General features: G+C 44.7%; 1 long non-coding RNA gene across 2 annotated transcripts; it reads right to left on the reverse strand.

The window, feature by feature from the left end:
- Positions 1–10,195: 10,195 nt before the first annotated feature.
- LOC120976497 (uncharacterized) lies at positions 10,196–19,200 on the reverse strand. Of its 2 annotated transcripts, none has more exons than XR_005772031.2 (3): positions 17,421–19,200; positions 16,183–16,701; positions 10,196–10,637 (listed from the first exon to the last, which is right to left on the reverse strand). It is a non-coding gene; the product is annotated as an uncharacterized lncRNA (long non-coding RNA). The 2 variants fall into 2 exon arrangements; XR_005772032.2 differs by having other exon boundaries at positions 16,183–16,259; positions 16,585–19,200.
- Positions 19,201–19,463: the final 263 nt, after the last annotated feature.

A 19,463-nucleotide genomic window follows, 5' to 3' on the forward strand; every position in this document is an offset into this window, starting at 1 on the left:
GTGGGCCCAGAGATACCTCTCCGTCATACGGAGTGACAAATCCCAGTCTCGATCCGTGCCAACTCAACAGACACTTTCGGAGATACCCGTAGTGTACCTTTATAGTCACCCAGTTACGTTGTGACGTTTGGCACACCCAAAGCACTCCTACGGTATCCGGGAGTTGCACGATCTCATGGTCTAAGGAAAAGATACTTGACATTGGAAAAGCTCTAGCAAACGAACTACACGATCTTTGAGCTATGCTTAGGATTGGGTCTTGTCCATCACATCATTCTCCTAATGATGTGATCCCGTTATCAATGACATCCAATGTCCATAGTCAGGAAACCATGACTATCTATTGATCAACGAGCTAGTCAACTAGAGGCTTACTAGGGACACGTTGTGGTCTATGTGTTCACACATGTATTACGATTTCTGGATAACACAATTATAGCATGAACAATAGACAATTATCATGAACAAAGAAATATAATAATAACCATTTATTATTGCCTCTAGGGCATATTTCCAACAGATAGGGCTCTCATGATTGAAGGCAAGCAGCAGCAGATTGAGAACCGCAAACAGAAGTATGGACAAGGGAAGTACAACTCTGGAGCTCAGCAGAAGCCTCGTTTTACCCCGAACTCGGGAGGACATACCCATCATAACCATGGAGGTCACAATCACAATGGAGGAAGTTTACATAACCACAGTGGCCCTAAGAATGGAAATGGGAATGGAGGAAACAACAACCAGAACCGTTCCAACCCAGCAACACCCGCTAAGAAGGATCTAAGTCATGTCACCTGTTACAAGTGCGGGAAGACTGGGCACTACGCCAATGATTGTTCTGAGTTGAAGAATGGTAATGAAAATGGAAGCTCTGGAAAGAAGCCCAATCCCTTCACTATAGGTCAGGTGAACCACATCAACGTGGAGGAAGTTGAAGAGCAGCCTGACGCAGTGATTGGTAAGTTTTTGATTAAGTCATTTACCGCTCTCGTTCTTTTTGACACTGGTGCATCGCACTCATACATATCAAGGGGATTTGTGGACAAGTTTAAATTACCAACCTTGGCTCTTAGGTCACCCATGTTAGTAAGCTCGCCAGGAGCGGAATATATGGCCAACCGATGGTGTGATCGGTTACCATTAACCATTGGTAGCCATGTTTTTTCCTCAGACCTAATAATTTTGGAGTCACAAGGTTTGGATATAATATTAGGCATGGATTGGCTATCGAAGTATGGAGGAAGCATCGACTATGCTAGTAAGTCGATACTACTCACCACCCCCGAGGGAAAGAGGATGAAGTATGCATCCAGGCATGCGCCAAGGAGGACTCAAGTAAATTCACTCTCGGGAGTTGTTCAGGAGGAAGTGCCAGTTGTAAAGGATTACCCTGATGTTTTTCCAGAGGAATTACCAGGCATGCCACCGGATTGAGATATAGAATTTTTGATAGAGCTGTTGCTAGGCACCGGACCGACGAAGAGACCGTGCCGAATGCCCACGAATGACCTAGAGGAAATTAAGAAGCAGATTAAGGAGTTATTGGAGAAAGGTTACATTCGACCAAGTTCATCACCGTGGGGAGGCCCAGTGCTCTTAGTTGAGAAGAAGGATGGATCTTTGAGAATGGTTGTTGATTAGCGTGCATTGAATGAGGTGACGATCAAGAACAAGTACCCACTACCGATGATCAATGATTTGTTCGACCAGCTGCAGGGAGCCAAAATATTCTCCAAGATTGATCTTCGATCGCATATCACCAGTTGAAGATCCGAGAACAGGATATACCTAAGATAGCTTTTACCACAAGGTATGGGCTATATGAGTACATGGTCATGTCTTTTGGATTGACTAACGCCCCTGCCTATTTTATGAGTATGATGAATAAGGTGTTCATGGAGTTTTTGGATAAGTTTGTTGTGGCGTTCATTGATGACATATTGGTGTACTAGAAGAATGAAGAGGAACACAAGGAACATTTACGCTTAGTTCTTGAGAAGCTCAGGGAACATCAGCTATACGCCAAGTTCAGCAAATGTGAGTTTTGGTTGAAAGAAGTTGGATTTCTTGGACATATTATATCAGGAGAAGGTATAGCAGTAGACCCTACCAAGGTTGAGTCCGTTACTGAGTGGTTGGCACCCACCTTAGTTGGAGAGATCCACAGTTTTCTTGGACTCGCGGGATATTATAGGAGATTCATTGAGAATTTTTCCAAGATTGCGAAGCCCATGACAGAGTTGTTGAAGAAGGACACCAAGTTCAAATGGACCGATGAATGTGAGGCCAGTTTTCAGGAGTTGAAGAAATGTTTAGTTACAGCCCTAGTGATAATTCTTCCAGATATACGCAAGGATTTCCAAGTGTATTGCGATTCTCGCCTGGGACTTGGAGGTGTACTTATGCAAGTTGGAAGAGTAGTTTCATATGCCTCACGGCAGCTTCGACCTCATGAGTTGAATTATGCCACGCATGATTTGGAGTTAGCAGCCGTAGTTCATGCGCTCAAGACCTGGAGACATTTTCTTATTGGAACCCGTTGTGATGTTTTCGCTGATCATAAGAGCTTGAAGTATATTTTCACGCAGAAGGAGTTGAACCTCAGGCAAATGAGATGGTTGGAGCTTATAAAAGATTATGATATGAAGTTACACTATCATCCAGGAAAGGCCAATGTTGTAGCAGACGTTTTGAGCCACAAGAGTTATGTGAATACTCTCGTAACCGGAGGGTTACCGCAAGAGTTGGCTGATGATCTCAAGGAACTTCGTTTGGAGATAGTTCCTAGAGGTTTTGTTGCAGCATTGGAGGTTCAGTCCACACTGTTGGGAAAGATTCGAGAAGCCCAGAAGACTGATAAGGAGATTGCGGAGATAAAGGAGAAGATGAGTAAAGGAAAGGCCAAAGGTTTTCGTGAGGACGAACACGAAACCTTATGGTTTGAGGATCGTATTTATGTGCCCAATGACCCAGAGATCAGGAAATTAATACTACGGGAAGCTCATGACTCGCCATACTTAATTCACACCGGAAACACCAAGATGTATTTAGATTTGAAGGAACGTTTCTGGTGGACAGGTATGAAGAACGATATTGCCGAGTATGTAGCAGTATGTGATGTATGTCAGAGAGTTAAGGCAGAGCACCAGAAGCCAGCAGGATTACTACAGCCTATGCTGATACCCGAATGGAAGTGGGATAAACTTGGCATGGATTTCATCACCGGATTACCCAGGACAAGATCAGGATATGACTCCATCTGGGTAGTAGTTGATCGCTTGACCAAAGTGGCTCACTTTATCCCTGTGAAAACCACTTATACGAACGCGAAGTTGGCCAAGATATATATGACCAGGATCGTATGTATGCATGGAGTTCCGAGGACCATCGTATCAGATAGAGGAACACAGTTTACTTCGATGTTTTGGAATTAGTTGCACCAGACTTTGGGTACCAGGCTAGAGTTCAGTACAGCCTTTCCTCCGCAGAAAGATGGACAGACCGAGAGAGTCAATCAGATTCTGGAGGATATGTTGAGAGCTTGTGCGCTAGATTATGGATCCAGTTGGGATGATAATTTGCCCTACGCAGAATTCTCATACAACAACAGCTACCAGGCTAGTTTGAAGATGGCCCCTTTTGAAGCCTTGTATGGAAGGAGGTGCAGGACACCATTGATGTGGGACGAAGTTGGAGACCGTCAGTTGTTTAGACCAGATTTAATCAAAGAGTCTGAAGAGAAGGTTAAGTCGATTCGTGATAGACTGAAGGTAGCTCAGTCCAGGCAGAAGAGTTATGCTGACACAAAACGCAAGGAGGTAGTCTATGAAGTCGGAGATAGAACGTATCTTCTTGTGTCACCACTGGGAGGAGTTAAACTATTTGGAGTTAAAGGAAAGTTAGCCCCAAGATTTGTAGGACCATACCGAGTTTTGGAACGTATGGGAGAAGTTGCTTACAAGTTGGAGTTACCCGAAGGATTGTTAGGAGTTCATGATGTGTTTCATGTCTCCCAGTTGAAGAAGTGCCATACAGAGATGGCCGATATTCCTCTAAGAGGTACAGTGCCTCTGGAAGCAATTCAGTTGGAGAGTGACCTAACCTACGAGGAGAAACCCGTCAAGATTCTCGAGTTTGCCAGCCGAGTTACACGTAGTAAGGTCATCAAGTTTTGCAAAGTTCAGTGGAGCCACCATACCGAGGAAGAAGCCACCTGGGAGCGAGAAGAAGACCTACGGAAAGACCACCCACACCTATTTTCTAGCCAACCCGAATCTCGAGGGCGAGATTCATCTTAAGGGGGTAGGTTTGTAACATCCCGATTTTCAATTTGGATGTTAATCATTAGGTCATCATATGCATCCATGATTCTTGCATTTTGAATTGGTTTTTTGATATTTTGATCCTAGAGACCTTAAGCAACTCAAGGACCATTTGAGAGAGTTGGAGGTTTTCATAAAATTCCATTTTTGAATTTTTCAAAATTTGTAAAATAGGATCAAGATGATTTTTCTTTGAAATTATTTTTCCGATTATTTTGTAAATAAATAAAATAATGAGAGAAGATAATATGACTTCTTCAAAACAAAGGAAATAACGGAAATTTATTTTTAATAAAAATATTTGTTTTATTCGAATTTTATTTGAGTTTTTATTTGAGTAAATTAGGAAAAAAATTCATTTTCTAAAAATTGCATATTTTAGCCTAGAAATATGTTCATGTTGTCCTAAATATATTGAGAGGACCGTGAAAATTGTTTTTGGGATTTGGGGATTTTTATTTATTTATTTTGAATTTTTCTGTTTCGGCAAAATTATTTTTAAAAAGTCTTCAACCGACTCGGCCGAAGCCCAGTCGGCCCGCTCGCGCCGCCGCCTCCCCGTGTCCGCCTCCCGCACGTCGCCGGAGACCGAGCCGGCCACGGCCTCGCCCGACCCCCTGCCCAAGTCGCCCCCCCTTAAATAGCTGGCCCCGCCGCCCCTCTCCTCCCCGCCCGCACCGACGCCGCTGTCGCCGCCTCGCCGGAGCCGCCGCCCACCTCGCCAACGTCGCCGTTGACCGCCGCCACCGAACCGGTAAAAACCGATTCCGGTTTTTTTCGGTTAAGTTCGTTTTTTGGTTTATTAGTTTAGATCGGTGTTTATTTTTAGGGTTCGCTAATTAGCGAACATTCACCCGATCTTCTTTGTTAGCGAACGAATTCGTTTGTTAGTCTCTGTTAGCGGACGTTCGTCTGATAGATTTTTTTTCTTTTTCTGTTTATTTTCGGCCAGGGACCTATCCGCGAATACTTTTTTTTACAAATTAGTCCCTGAACTTTAGACCCTCGTTACTTTTTCCTCATTTATCCAAATCTAGTGAAACCAACGCCAAAATCTTCGTCTTGTTCCCCTCTGTCCAGATAATCAACTTGAACATGATTTTAAAATTTTAAAATTTGGTTTCAAGCAGATTTGATTTCGAACTTCTTTTGATCGTAGTTTGAGTTTCGTAACTCCGATTCGATTGTTTCTTTTTGCAATCGAAGCTCTTCACTTGAACTTTCCGTTTAGATCCTTTCTTTTGGGTTTTACATTTGCATCTTATGCTTGAGTGCTTATGTATGCTATTGTTTGTTCACGATAGAGTTTCCGGAGTGCGAGGCTTGCTACTACGAATCACTAGGGTTTTCCGATCGTCGGCAAGGCAAGTAACACTTTGATCATATCCCTTTATTACCTAGTTTTTATGCATTAGTTCAACCCTCAAACATTGCATGAATATGTATTGATAACATGTGGGTATTGGGAAGTAGTTGACGAGGTAGAACCTACTGTCTTATATCAAACCCTGGGTATTTACTATGTTATGCTTGTACTGCTATGCTATGCTCGTAGACGAGGTTTGGTTTGAGAGAATTCATGAAATATGTGAGAGTTATTTTTAACTAAGGTTTAACTTAAGGTGGCTACTTTAATACACATCTAGGTGGATTGTTTGTGGGCGCTTGGGGAATCCAGTGTTGTCCAAGGAGATCCCGGGGAACCTGTGTGATCATCCTACGGTTTGCCACCCAGGCTCAAAGGGATCATAATGTTACTCATGCTGGAAACTTCTGTGTGCAGCCACAAGCCATTATGGGCTCTAGCATAGTTGACTATGTTGTGTGACCTCTTTCAGTGGTAGACTAGCAGATGTAGGGGATGTAGGTGGTACTGTATACCCATCGTAAAGAGTTAATGCTTCTGAAAGACTGTGTCTCAGTCCGTTTCTCAAACATCATGTAGTGCGAGAAATTCAACGGAGGAGCTCGAGTCTTGTGGGGAAAAGTGTGCAAACCTCTACAAAGTGTACAAACTAATCACGGTTAGCCGTGTCCCCGGTTATGGACATCTTGAGTATCTAGTGCTTGAATTATTATGTTGATCTCATCACTTTACTTAATTAATTTGTCGGGTTATTAACTTTTAATTTTGGGATTGAGTTGGGGTTATCTTCTCAATGATTTTCAACAAACTTTGTAGTTAAATAAAATCTATTCCTTTATTGTAGGGAAAATTAGCTTTATGCAAATGATAACCCTAGAGCCTCCACCAGCCATATATGATGTAAGTGATAGCTGTTATTCTGTTCTTTGCTCTATAGTGTTATCTTGCCAGCATATTCCATGTGCTGACCTACACAGGCTGCAACGTATTATGTTTGCAGAGTTTTCAGACGAAGAGTAAGGTGCGCTAGGTCGTTGTCGTGCACTCAATATTTCCGTGGAGTTGGATTGACTCATTTATCTTCGAAGCTTCCGCGGTTATCTTATTTAGATGGCCTTCAGCCATATTATTGTAATAAGTACTCTTTTTGAGACACTCGATGTAATAAGTGTGTGATTGAACTCTGCAATAAATCCTCGAGTATTGTGTGTGTCAGCAATACCGATCCAGGGATGACACTTAAACACAGAGACTTGATCGTCTGAGGTCTGGTCGCTACAGGTGTCCATGTACCAATCACCGCCTCCAGTGTAGTTGTTCGGCGTAGGGGCGGTGTGCAGCGCAGCGAGAAGCGTCGAGTCCCAAGGCGCCGGTGGAAGCGCCGATGAAGGGGACGGAGGCGCCATCGGGAAGCTGTAGCCGCCACTCAGCTACGGCGGCGGATACCCTCCATAGGGTTGTGGAGCCGCATAATACGCCTGATGCGCCGGAGGGCGCGACACGGGAAGAGTCGGCGCCGGTGCCCGTGGGACCGGCATGGTGTACGCATGAACGACACCGTTCCACGGGTTGTACCCACCGGCCCACGGAGGGGGCGCCTGGGGCTGCTGCTGCTGACGAGGGGGGCCCGCGGCCTGCGGCTGCTGCTGGCCGCCCCGCAAGCCTTCGCGGCGTCGATCGGCAGGTGGCGCGGGAGGGGCGGGAGCCCCGTACTGTTGCGGCGGTAAGGGCAGCAGTGGCGGCTGCTGCTGCGGCTGATAAGGCATCGGGTGGCGCGGCGAGGTAGGGGCGGCCGGGGTGGCGGGTGGTGGTGGTGGCCTGCCGCGGGTGGTGCGGCGGCGAGGGCGGTGTGGATGGCCCGCGCCTTGACCTGCTTCATCCGGCGCTCCTCCAGACGGAGGTAGGCCACGAACTTGGCGAAGGAGGGCTCGGGGATGAGGGAGAGGTTCGTCGCGGCGTTGCCGAAGTCCTCGTTGAGGCCTACGGTGAGCGTGCTGAGGAGGAGATCATCATCAATCTCCGCGTCAATATCGTGGAGCTCGTCAGCGAGAGTCTTGAGACGGCGACAGTAGTCGTCGATGGAGGAGTTGTCCTGGTGGCATCAAAAAAACTCTTGCTGCAAAAAAATGCGGCTTTGAAGACGATTGTCGGTGAAGAGCTCGTTCAGCTTGGTCCACACGGCGAGGGCGTCATCACCGTCTTGCACGACCGTCTGAAACAGGTCCGGCGAGATGGTGAGGAAGAACCACCGGATAAGCGTGGCGTCGATGGTGGACCACTCATGGAACGCGGGCATGAGGCTGGAATCGACGGAGCCGTCCACATGGCCGAGGAGGTTGTACTCCCGGAACACGAGGGAGAAATACGTCTTCCACGCGTAGTAGGAGGAGTCCGTCTAAGAGAGACGAACCGGAACCCGCTTGTAGATGTTGATGTTGCGGATGTCGTCGGCGTCGGGAGGGTTGGCGTCGGCGAACAGGTTGGAGGGGTTGGAGGAGCCGGCCAAGGTGATGGACGACATGGCGGCGAGGTGGTTGTGCGGCTAGAGTTAGGGTTGGATGAGGGCGGCGGCAGGGAGAAGTGCAGCGGCGGCTTTGGATGGAGGAGAAGGGGTCGCGGCGGCTAGGAGGATCGGCGGCGGCGAGGGAAGGTGGTGGCGCGGCGCTCGGGTAGGGGCGGCGGCTGCAAGTAATCGCGGCAGAGGCTGACGGGGCGGCTGCGGCAAGAGGGGAAGGCAGCGGCGGCAGGGGGTGGCGCTGCGGCGAGAGGGGGAAGCGGCGACGACGGCGGGACGAAAGGGGCGCGACGGTGGCTAGAGCGGCGACGGCGCGGAGGAGGGCGCGGCGGCGGCGGCGGAAGCTAGGGTTGAAACCTAAAAACTGATACCATGTATGTTGTGGGAATTGCACGATGTATTACCCAGGTGCAATGGCACGTATATATGAAATACAACGATGGACCACGACCTAAACTATACAAGGAAACTAGGAGGTGGGCCCAATACACATTATGCACAACACATATACTCAACACCCTCCGTGATCCCGTGTCTCCCTTCCCCATCTCCCGCTACATACTGTGCTCCAGCGACGACCGTTGGCTTCGACTTCGAGCATAGGAGCAGCGACGGTGGTGATGCATGGGAGCGGCCCGGGATTGGATACTGTTTTTTTTTCATTGAGGATTTAGCGAGACTAGCAGATGGGCCCCACCTAAACGGTCGTTTTCAGCACACCTTAACTTTCCGCACGTGGGCGATTTACCACGTCAAAAAGCGATCAAAATTTTGCTCGGTATGCTTTGCCACCGTCTGAAATTTGGTGCGGTGCAAAATGCCACGAATAATAAAGTGACGGTTTTTCGCTAATGTGACACTAATGTGGTGGTTCTGCATTTTACTCCACATATTGCATCAATCCTAGATGATAATCCATCAATTTAATATTCTTCTTGTTAACGCATGGATGTATACATAGTCAATCACAAGAAAGTAATTTTAATATTCTTCTCATACAATATATGCTTTGGGTTGCTTGGACGAGTGAAAAGTGTATTTTCGATCGTATGAGTATATTAGATATGTATGAATTCCCTGCATGGACTAATGATACCTTAAAACAGATAGTCAAAGATTAAAAATAGATAACACTCACATAGCGTAGTGTCAGATGATATTTATACTGTAGGTGTAGGCCTGTAGGGTAAGGTGCATGCAAGTGTACCTTGGGCACCGAACGATCAAGTTAACCCGAATCCAGTCCAGATGATGTTGGAAGGACATAATGCTTGTGGCGTCCATGAAACAACAAAGTACATGAGAACATCCAAATGTTTCCTGGATAATAAATATGAAAGAAACGACCAAAATGCATGTCATGTTTTGCAGATTAATGTATCAACAAACAATAAAAATAGAAAGTGGTGCAAACATATCACGGGTTTAATTAAGGGGAAAAATGATCTCGTTCAAACAAGAGGCCAAAAAATAGTCGGATAGCAGAGACGTGATGTTAGTGCTCTTGTGGCATGGGTTTTTGTCCTACTAGTTAGGTAGTGGAATGTGAAGATAGGAGGAGGATTTGGACAAGCAAATCTAGGAAAGCGTCTCTAGCAGGTCCGTAAAAGCGGTCAAACCCTTCGTATTTACGGTACAAACTAAAAATTACGCCCCGAATAGATCCTGTAAAATAGGATATCCCTTATTTTATTTTATTTTGCAGGCTCCCATATATTAGAGCTCCCTTCTGTCATATATGGAGGACTTCAGCCCTTTTTTGAGGAACTTGCAAAGCCGGTCAACGGCGGAGCAGGGGGCCTCGTGACGCCGCGCATGAGCAGCGAGCAGGCGGAGGAGATTGCCGGCGGCCGGTCGGAGCATCGCCGGAGCACGCGACGGGCCGGAGCGTCAGAGCGTCGCCGGAGCTGGCCACATCAAGTGGCAGGCTGGAGCTGTGTCGTTCTGGCCGGCCGAAGTTCGAGTTCGTCCATGCGTGCGTCCCGGGAAAGAAGAAGCGTGAGGAGAAAAAGAAAAAATATTTACAATATGGGTTTACAGGATATGTTTCGTTCGATGCCTCGCGGTACTATAAATTTGTCTTAGGGGGGGCTATATACTGTTTTTTACAGGTGGTGCTTTACGGGGTCTGCTAGAGATGTTTTGACTTATGTGTTGTTGTTCTGACTATGCAAAGAATGACAGTTAGTTACTGAACAACAATATTTTTCTATACAAGCTTTGTTAGAATGGGGTTATATATATGGGCAAAGTGTTGGAGCAAACAAGAATGAAGTTGGATATTAGAAAAACCTATAGTGTATTGATACTCCGTTGGGTAAAAACCTCCCTGGCCACCCGCTCCAACCGCATACACACCGTCTTAAACAACGATTGATACTTCGTTCGCTAGCGTAGACCGCATACGAAGCCAGTGCGTACAACGGTAAATAACCTGCATAGAAGAAGAGATTTTGCCATTAAAAACACAATCGTTTCTACATAGCCAAAGCGACCATAATAAGGCAGACGCTCCCACCCGTATTAGCGTACTAAAAGTATTTGGTATTCCATCAAGCCAATGACTATATATATTGGCAACACTTGTTGGTGCATACAAATTGGACGCTATTTGAATGACTGACCATATAGAACGCGCAAACTTGCACTGAAAGAAGAGGTGTTTAATTGTCTCGTCATGAGTACAAAAGCTACACTTCTTACTTCCTTGCCAGTTGCGTCGAGCGAGGTTGTCTTTTGTTAGCACAACTCCTCTCCGAAGATACCACATGAAAATCTTTTTTTAGTGGCATTTTTTATTTTCATATTAGTTTATTATTATCCAATGGAACCTCTGAGTGCGAGAGTGCACGGTACATAGACTCAACTGTGTAGGATCCAGATGTAGTGAGATTTCAGCGAAACACATCCCTCCCTTGTGTCAAGTTAACTGAATCCAAACAGGATAGAAGATGTTGCCATGACGCAAGGCGGAGGCCAATCAAATCCCTCCTAAATGATACATTCGGCGGGGAGGAGCTGAGCACGTGCGCAAGAGTATCATTCTTATCGCGTACAATTCGGTACAAGGCTAGATATTGTTCCTGAAGAGTGGTGTTTCCTAGCCACCTGTCCTCCCAGAAACGTATCTTGGAGCCGTCCTTTATCGCGAATGATCCAAAGCGGAATAGATGTTTCTTTACCGCCATCAGACCAGACCAAAAATGTGAGTCACCAGGTTTCCAATATGCCTGGGACAACCCTTTTTGGCCTAGATACTTATTGTTAAACAAGAGATAAAACGCGCAAAAGCTGGTTAGACAAACATGATCCTCCGTAATGCCAAATAGAGACACATAAGATCAGCAACAAAATTTGCATCTAAATTGTTTGATATCGACATAAGTATTGGATTGTGTTAATAAGCTCATAGCCACAAGTTCCATTCACATGCTACCATCTGAAATTACATACTTGTCCAATTATATGTTTATGCTCATGTTTTTATCAAGAGACTCAAGACCATATATTTTATGCCCATTGTCACATCTGCATGCATAGCACATATGGGAGTCAAACATCACATGTTTTACATCATACACCATGCGGTTGCACACAAGTTGTTGGTTAGGCTTACTACCAGGAGGCTCCTTGACATGTGCTCGGTTCTTCAGTAGACTTAACAAGAAATTTATTGTTTGTATGCATAAAACATGTATGTACTACAAGAAAGGATTGTTCTGTAATCTAACATCGGCCTGGCAATGTTTGCACCCTATAACAAACTTTAATTGGGCATGATATGCTATTGTGATAGACAATATTGCTTATGAGATATGAAAAACCATGAGGTACACATATGGAAATGAAAGAGGTGGTAAATACCTAGGAGAGGAGCAACATAACTCCAACAATCAAGATGCTTTATTTTTAGTGGTTTTTAGTATTTATTAGGGCACAACCAAAAAAGATGTAACTAGGAAGGTTGTTTAAGCGGCATCATTGTTTTACATCATGGGAATAGGGTGCGGGTTGGGAGCATAGAATGCAGACATGTACTTTCATCTTACTAGAAGATCACCCGCGTCGCCACGGGAACATATGCTAGAATGGGTATGCCACTGAAACTGGATAATTGTTGGGATTAATCATGAAGAGATGGCACACCGATGACATGGAAAATATGCTAGACTTATTGATGTAGGGTTTGTATGGATAGGTAAAATAGGAAATGGGTTACAAATATTTAAGAATAGAGGACTTATGTATGATTAAAAATCGGTTTTAAGATATCTCTCCCTCTCTCTCTCTCAAGTTTGAAAATAAATTTTCAAAAACAAATACATAATTTGGTCAATGGAAAAAATATTGCACCATGTGGTAAATATGTTGATCATAACCCAATATCATTAGTCCTATATGTCTACTTGTGCCTCATGCAATCTCTTGTCACTTTGAACTACGCCCCACCCCTTCATGAAGGAAATATGCCCTAGAGGCGATAATAAAGTTGTTATTTATATTTCCTTATATCATGATAAATGTTTATTATTCATGCTAGAATTGTATTAACCGGAAACTTGATACATGTGTGGATACATAGACAAAACACAGTGTGTCCCTAGTATGCCTCTACTAGACTAGCTCGTTAGCCAAAGATGGTTAAGTTTCCTAACCATAGACATGTGTTGTCATTTGATGAACGGAATCACATCATTAGGAGAATGATGTGATGGACAAGACCCATCTGTTAGCTTAGCATAATGATCGTTAAGTTTTATTGCTATTGCTTTCTTCATGACTTCTACATATTCCTTTGACTATGAGATTATGCAACTCCCGGATACCGGAGGAATACCTTGTATGCTATCAAACATCACAACGTAACTGGGTGATTATAAAGATGCTCTACAGGTATCTCCGAAGGTGCCCGTTGGGTTGGCATAGATCGAGATTAGGATTTGTCACTCCGAGTATCGAAGAGGTATCTCTGGGCCCTCTCGGTAATGCACATCATGATAAGCCTTGCAAGCAATGTGACTAATGAGTTAGTTGCCGGATGATGCATTACGGAACGAGTAAAGAGACTTGCCGGTAACGAGATTGAACTAGGTATAAAGATACCGACGATCGAATCTCGGGCAAGTAAACTACCGATGACAAAGGGAACGACGTATGTTGTCATTACGGTTTGACCGATAAAGATCTTCGTAGATTATGTAGGAACCAATATGAGCATCCAGGTTTCCCTGTTGGTTATTGACCGGAGATGTGTCTCGGTCATGTCTACATAGTTCTCGAAGCCGTATGGTCCGCATGCTTAACATTCGATGGCGATTTGTATTATGAGTTATGTGATTTGGTGACCGAATGTTGTTCGGAGTCCCGGATGAGGTCACGGACATGATGAGGAGTCTCGAAATGGTCGAGATGTAAAGATTGATATATTGGACGATAGTATTTAGACACCGGAAGTGTTTCAGAATGTACCAGGTACGTATCGGAGTACCGGGGGGTTACCGGAACCCCCCGGGGGAAGATATGGGCCATAGGAGGGAGGCAGGCCAGCCCACAAGGGGTGGCGCCCCCCCCCCCCCCCCACCCACCCTCCCCAATGGAGGGGCCTAATTGGACTAGGAGCCCAAGTGGGACTCCTCCCACTTGGGGGGCGCCTAGGCCGGCCTCCTGCCCTCTCCCTCCTTTGTATACGGGAGTGGGGGGCGCCTCTAACACACATCAATTGTTCCAATCTGTGTGCGGTGCCCCCCTCCACTGTTTACTCCTTCGGTCATATTGTCGTACTGCTTAGGCGAAGCCCTGCGCGGATCATTTCACCATCACCGTCACCACGCCGTCGTGCTGACGAAACTCTCCCTCGACACTTTGCTGGATCAAGAGTTCGAGGGGCATCATCGAGCTGAACGTGTGCAAAACTCGAAGGTGTCGTGCATTCAGTGCTTGATCGGTTGAATCGAGAAGACGTTCGACTACATCAACCGCATTAAGCTAACGCTTCCGCTTTCGGTCTATGAGGGTACGTGGACACACTCTCCCCCTCTCGTTGCTATGCATCTCTTAGATGGATCTTGCGTGATCGTAGGAATTTTTTTTGAAATTGCATGCTACATTCCCCAACACTTCATACACTTATGTTGGTATTGCCATTTTTTATGAGATCATTCCAGCCATTAGAAGGACAATTTCATGCCTTATGTCCCAAACATGGTTATCACAATGTCTACCATAGAAGTGCATTTCACCGTCAATGAATGTTTGCTCGGAGTTTCCATGTTAAGTAATCATTCAATAGGGATTATACACTCAAGGTAGCACATGTAAAATCCAATAAACCAGAATCCGCATCGGAACCAAAATTAAATCAACAAAAAAATCCAGATTTCAGTTGTTATTCTGTCAGCAATAGTGATCAACCAAAATGTCCTTGATTTATTATTTTTAACCTTCAACAACAAAATTAATCGAGTAAGACTCAAGCGATGAGGCCCCAATCCATGTTATATATCCTAGCCACCCAACTCTATTCGGCTTTTTAATGCATATTTTGATTTCCCAGCCCCAACTCGTAAAAACGATAGTCCCTCTTAGTTATAATGCATTATCGTATGCGCTAGTGGGGTCCCCAGACATAGTGTCCCGGCACCTTGCCCCTCGAGGCTTTTATCCATCGGGTCGGCATACCGTGCTCTTTGTTGTGCGCCCACCCTTGCTTGGTCTACTCCCCTTGCTTGGTCTACTCCCATCGGGTCCGCAGTTTCTATGTGATCGTCTCTTGTCGGGTATGGATGTGGCAAAGCGACATGGGTCCGATGATGGCCTTTGTCCATTGTGCGTGGTTCCCGGATCCAGACCCATATATTCTTCACTTGTCCTGCCGCCTGGTTCCTTTGGAATTATGAATGTGAGGCTCTAGGGTCTAAGTGGTAGGCCTCAGATCTAGGGGAATTCCTGGAGACACGACTGCGGCGGTAGTAGCTAGGAGGCGACTCTTCTGGTTGGTGTTTGCGGCAATTATCTAGATCCTATGGACTATTTGTGACAAGATGGTTATCGCGTTGGGCTTCTGGCAACGTGCTTCTGACTCTGTATTTACATTTCTGGGATTTTTACAACGGTGACACCCGCTATGTCGGCAGCGGGATAGGTCTTGCAACATGTTGGACGGTCTTTCGGAGGTCGGATGTCAACTCACTTCGTCGCCCTAGCAGTTGACTCCTCATCTCTAAGGAGTCGTGTATCGTCTTTTATTTTCGGTTTTGGGCATGTCTTGTGTCCTTGCCCAAGCTGACCTTTTGTTTTTCTCCTTTGCACTTGGATAACTTGTTTGGGTGTGGTTGTGGTTCATGCGAAAGCCTATTTCGAGAGCGCACTATCGCCACCGACAATGCAACTCTATCTCTATAGATGCTAGTGCTCTACTCTGGTTGGACAACAAGGCCTATTTCTTGGCCGTCCCTCCATCTGCATGCTCCTTCCCTAACAGCTAGTTTCCTACCTACAATGACGATGTAGCTTTGAATCATGGCATGCAGTGAGCGGCTCTGGCTAGACGAAGATGACCCCTTCTTAGTCACCCTTTTGTGTGTGTGTTACCCCAACTACCATCCTCTAGCCACATATCCCGACTAGTAACGTACCTCCACCGCAGTGGATCGTGATAGTGCTTGTTCTCTCAATTGTATGAACTTTGAAGTAGAAAATTGTTGTTCAAATAGAATATCAGTACATACATGTGAATGTTACAACACCATGTTTGGCTTAATCGGAACTGAATGTTTGGTTAACTATTTTGATCTAATGGATTTGATACTAGTTTTGGTTGTCATTTCAAACTAATTGAATTTGTGAAAAATGAAAACCAAAGTTGTAGTTATAACTTAATACTTGCCCCTAGGTACCGTGTAAATGAACGGCGTCGAAGTTTCAAAATCTGAACAGTAATCCTACATGGGTTAATGGAACTAGTTAAGAAAACATGGTACCTGGGAGGGTGGGGGCGTTCAGCATTACGGTAGAAAAAAATATAACACTTCTGGATATATATGGCCATCTAATTAACCTAGTACAAAATATACACAATAAATACAATCACAACATACTATAAAATACAGTAACATAATCATTTTGTCATGGTTTTTATGTGATTTATTTGCTCAGTAGGTAATGCAAACTAATAAATGTCATGAAAATTGATGTTCGAATGATTAATAATCTTATGTGGGTTAAGACTTTCCCCCGACTCAATTTTTCAAGCAATAAAGGAGACTAGTTAAAAAAATAACTAGGAGAAGGTGATCAACATTACCACTAGCATGAAATTAGCATTTCTTCATAAATTGACATTTGGTTAACCTAGAACAAAATGTAAACAATAAATAAAGTACCTCTTATTGTAATATTTCTGAATCATCTTGATTCACACAGCATCTACCACCAAAGTATGTTTCGGCACATTTAATATAACATCACCATGAATCCTCCATATGCATCCCCGCAAATCGCTAGCCATTAATTGTATAGAAAATAATATATTTGTTCACCAATAAAAAGAAGATCTTAAGACATAATACAAGAGATCCAACAGGTACAGCTAGGAGAAAAATTAAATTTATAATATATCATGCATATGAAACTTCAGTTTGTACAAGAAGAAACTCGTGATTCGAATATTACTCTGGAATGTTGTAAACTACTCCCTCCACCGCAAATAAGTGTAGCTGATTAGTACTCCCTCCGTTTCTTTTTACTCCGCATATAAGATTTGGTCAAAGTCAAACTACACAAAGTTTGACCAAATTTATATAAAAAAATCTGAACATCTATAATACTAAAACTATATAGCATGAAAATACGTTTCATGGTGCATCTGATAATATTGATTTCATATCGTGAATTTTATATTTTTTAATATAAAATTAGTCAAACTCTACAAAGCTTGACTTTGACCAAACCTTATATGCGGACTAACAAGAAACGGAGGGAGTACAACTTTATAGTAACTTTGCATTAAAATTAGAGACACTTATTTGGGACAAAGGGTGTACCGTATATGTAGAATTATATTATGAAAACCGTGGCAGTCATAACACAAGGCAAGGTTAACATTGCATGCATATACTAATATATTAGCTAGTTATTCTATACCGCGTGAGACATGACAAAAAGAGGTCCATCAAAGAAATTATGTGGTTATTGAATATTTTGTCGTTAGCATATATACCTACACCATTTTCAACTCCACGTTATGAAATAACAACGGAATGCTGCACTTCCAAAGATGAACCACCAACTACAGAGAAGCAAACTGCATAAAACAAGAGAGTTATCAAGCATAGATAAATATAAAAAATAAGTCATTCAAGCTCTTTACAAGGAAAGGAACAAGAGAAAACGGCTCCAAAGTATTTACTTTGCATCATTGCTACACAGAGCTTGATGGACATGAGAAGTTGACAAGAAAAAACTCTGAAGCCATACCAAAGAGGCAAAGGCTCAACACCAATGTTGATGATGATGACTTGGCAGAGAACCCATCCACTCATGTGCGTCTGAATGGGTCAAAAATTGCAAAGCATGCCAAGAAGAATCAATAGAACGAACTTTTGGTATAAATTATGGTTATGTTTAGTTGTTCGATGGATCCGATGAACTTCATTTATGCTCGTACTTGGTTTATGATATGGTGCATTTGAATTGTCTATGTTTGTTTTGAAATGTGATGAATTTGTGACAATTGTTTGAGCAAACGTTTGAAAGTATTGGTCAAATAAAAATCTTAGGGATTAAGTTTTAGGGAATCTGTAGGTGGGGAACGTTTAACCCCTTATAAAATTAGGGGAAATGAGATATGGTGGGATTTTGGACTTTTAGGATAAGGAATCTGCTAGAGATGCTCTTAATTCGTGAAATCAATATTTTTTGCCCCATGTTTAACTTTTGGGGATAGGCTAGAGACGCTCTTAGTATGCAATCTATGGAACAACTAGTTAGTATACAATCCAGCCATTGTGTATTTGTCAGTATATTTAGTGTGGTAAATAGATTGGTGTGCATAAGAATACTTGCTAGAATACTAACGCCCACACGCCTTGATCCACCTTAATTCTGTTTTGCATGAATCCTAAAGGAATCTGAGTGCCACGTAGGCATAGCGTGTTGTGTGGGCGCTAGAGCGCTCGCCCACACGACCCGCAGCGCGTGGTTGCCAGCTGCGCCGTATGGGTGAACCAGTTCCCGCCCACGCAGTCACCAGCCAGCCCTCGCGCGTGTGCGTGAACTGCTCTTCGCCCACACGACGCTCGTACGGTGATAGATGGCAACTGCAGTTGCACGTATGCGGCAACTAGGTAAATACGCATGGCAACTATGATTCGTTGGTAGATGGCAACTGCAGTTACGCGTACCTGGCAACCAGGTAAACACACATGACAACTATAATTAACCATACATGGCAATTAGGTAAGCACACATGGCAACTATGGTTTGATTGCACGCGGCAACTACCATAAATTAGACATGGCAAACATAGTTAACCAAAACAAAGAGAGTTGTCATGCTTTTACAACTACATTTGCCATCCCGGATGGCAACTAAAGCGTCATCCCACAGGTAACTAACGTAGCTGCACCGCGACGTGTGGGCAGTTTTGCTTCCTGCCACACGCACGGGGTGGGATGAGCAGTATTTGTTGGGCGTGTGACACGAAGTAGCTCCACCCACACGGGTGGGCAGTTTTAATGTTCACCCACACATGACCCGTGTGGGCTGTCTCCTACTTACGCCACACAAGGTGTGTGGGCGGATGTCTAGTATGCCGCACGTGTGGGCGTTATCAGTGTCCTATATTTTGACAAGGCCATGGTATCCAATTGATTTCCTTTTTTACGCTTGCAAAAATCCTCGGACACACAGGGTAAGAGAAAATCGAAGAACACATCGTGTCTATACCTGGCCATCTGTCGGGCCGGGCCTACCAAAGCCCGATGCAAAAAAAACCAGGCCCAAGCCTGACCTGGCCCGGCCGTTGGGCCTAAAAATCGGGCCTGAGCCTGGTCCATCACGCTAAAAGCCCACCGGGCCTCGGGTCGGGCCACTTCGTTAACGCGCGAATACGACGGGCCTGGGCCCGGCCCGGCCGTCGGGCTTGAAATCTAGGCCCGAGCACGGCCCGTGGACAAGGTCGGTCCGGGTCGGGCCGACCGGGCAGGGCTGCCCATGGCCAGGTCTAATCATGTGCGTCTGATCTCCAACTGCATGCAATTTA

Source organism: Aegilops tauschii, chromosome 3, assembly GCF_002575655.3.
Source record: "Aegilops tauschii subsp. strangulata cultivar AL8/78 chromosome 3, Aet v6.0, whole genome shotgun sequence".
Classification (NCBI taxonomy): Eukaryota; Viridiplantae; Streptophyta; class Magnoliopsida; order Poales; family Poaceae; genus Aegilops; species Aegilops tauschii.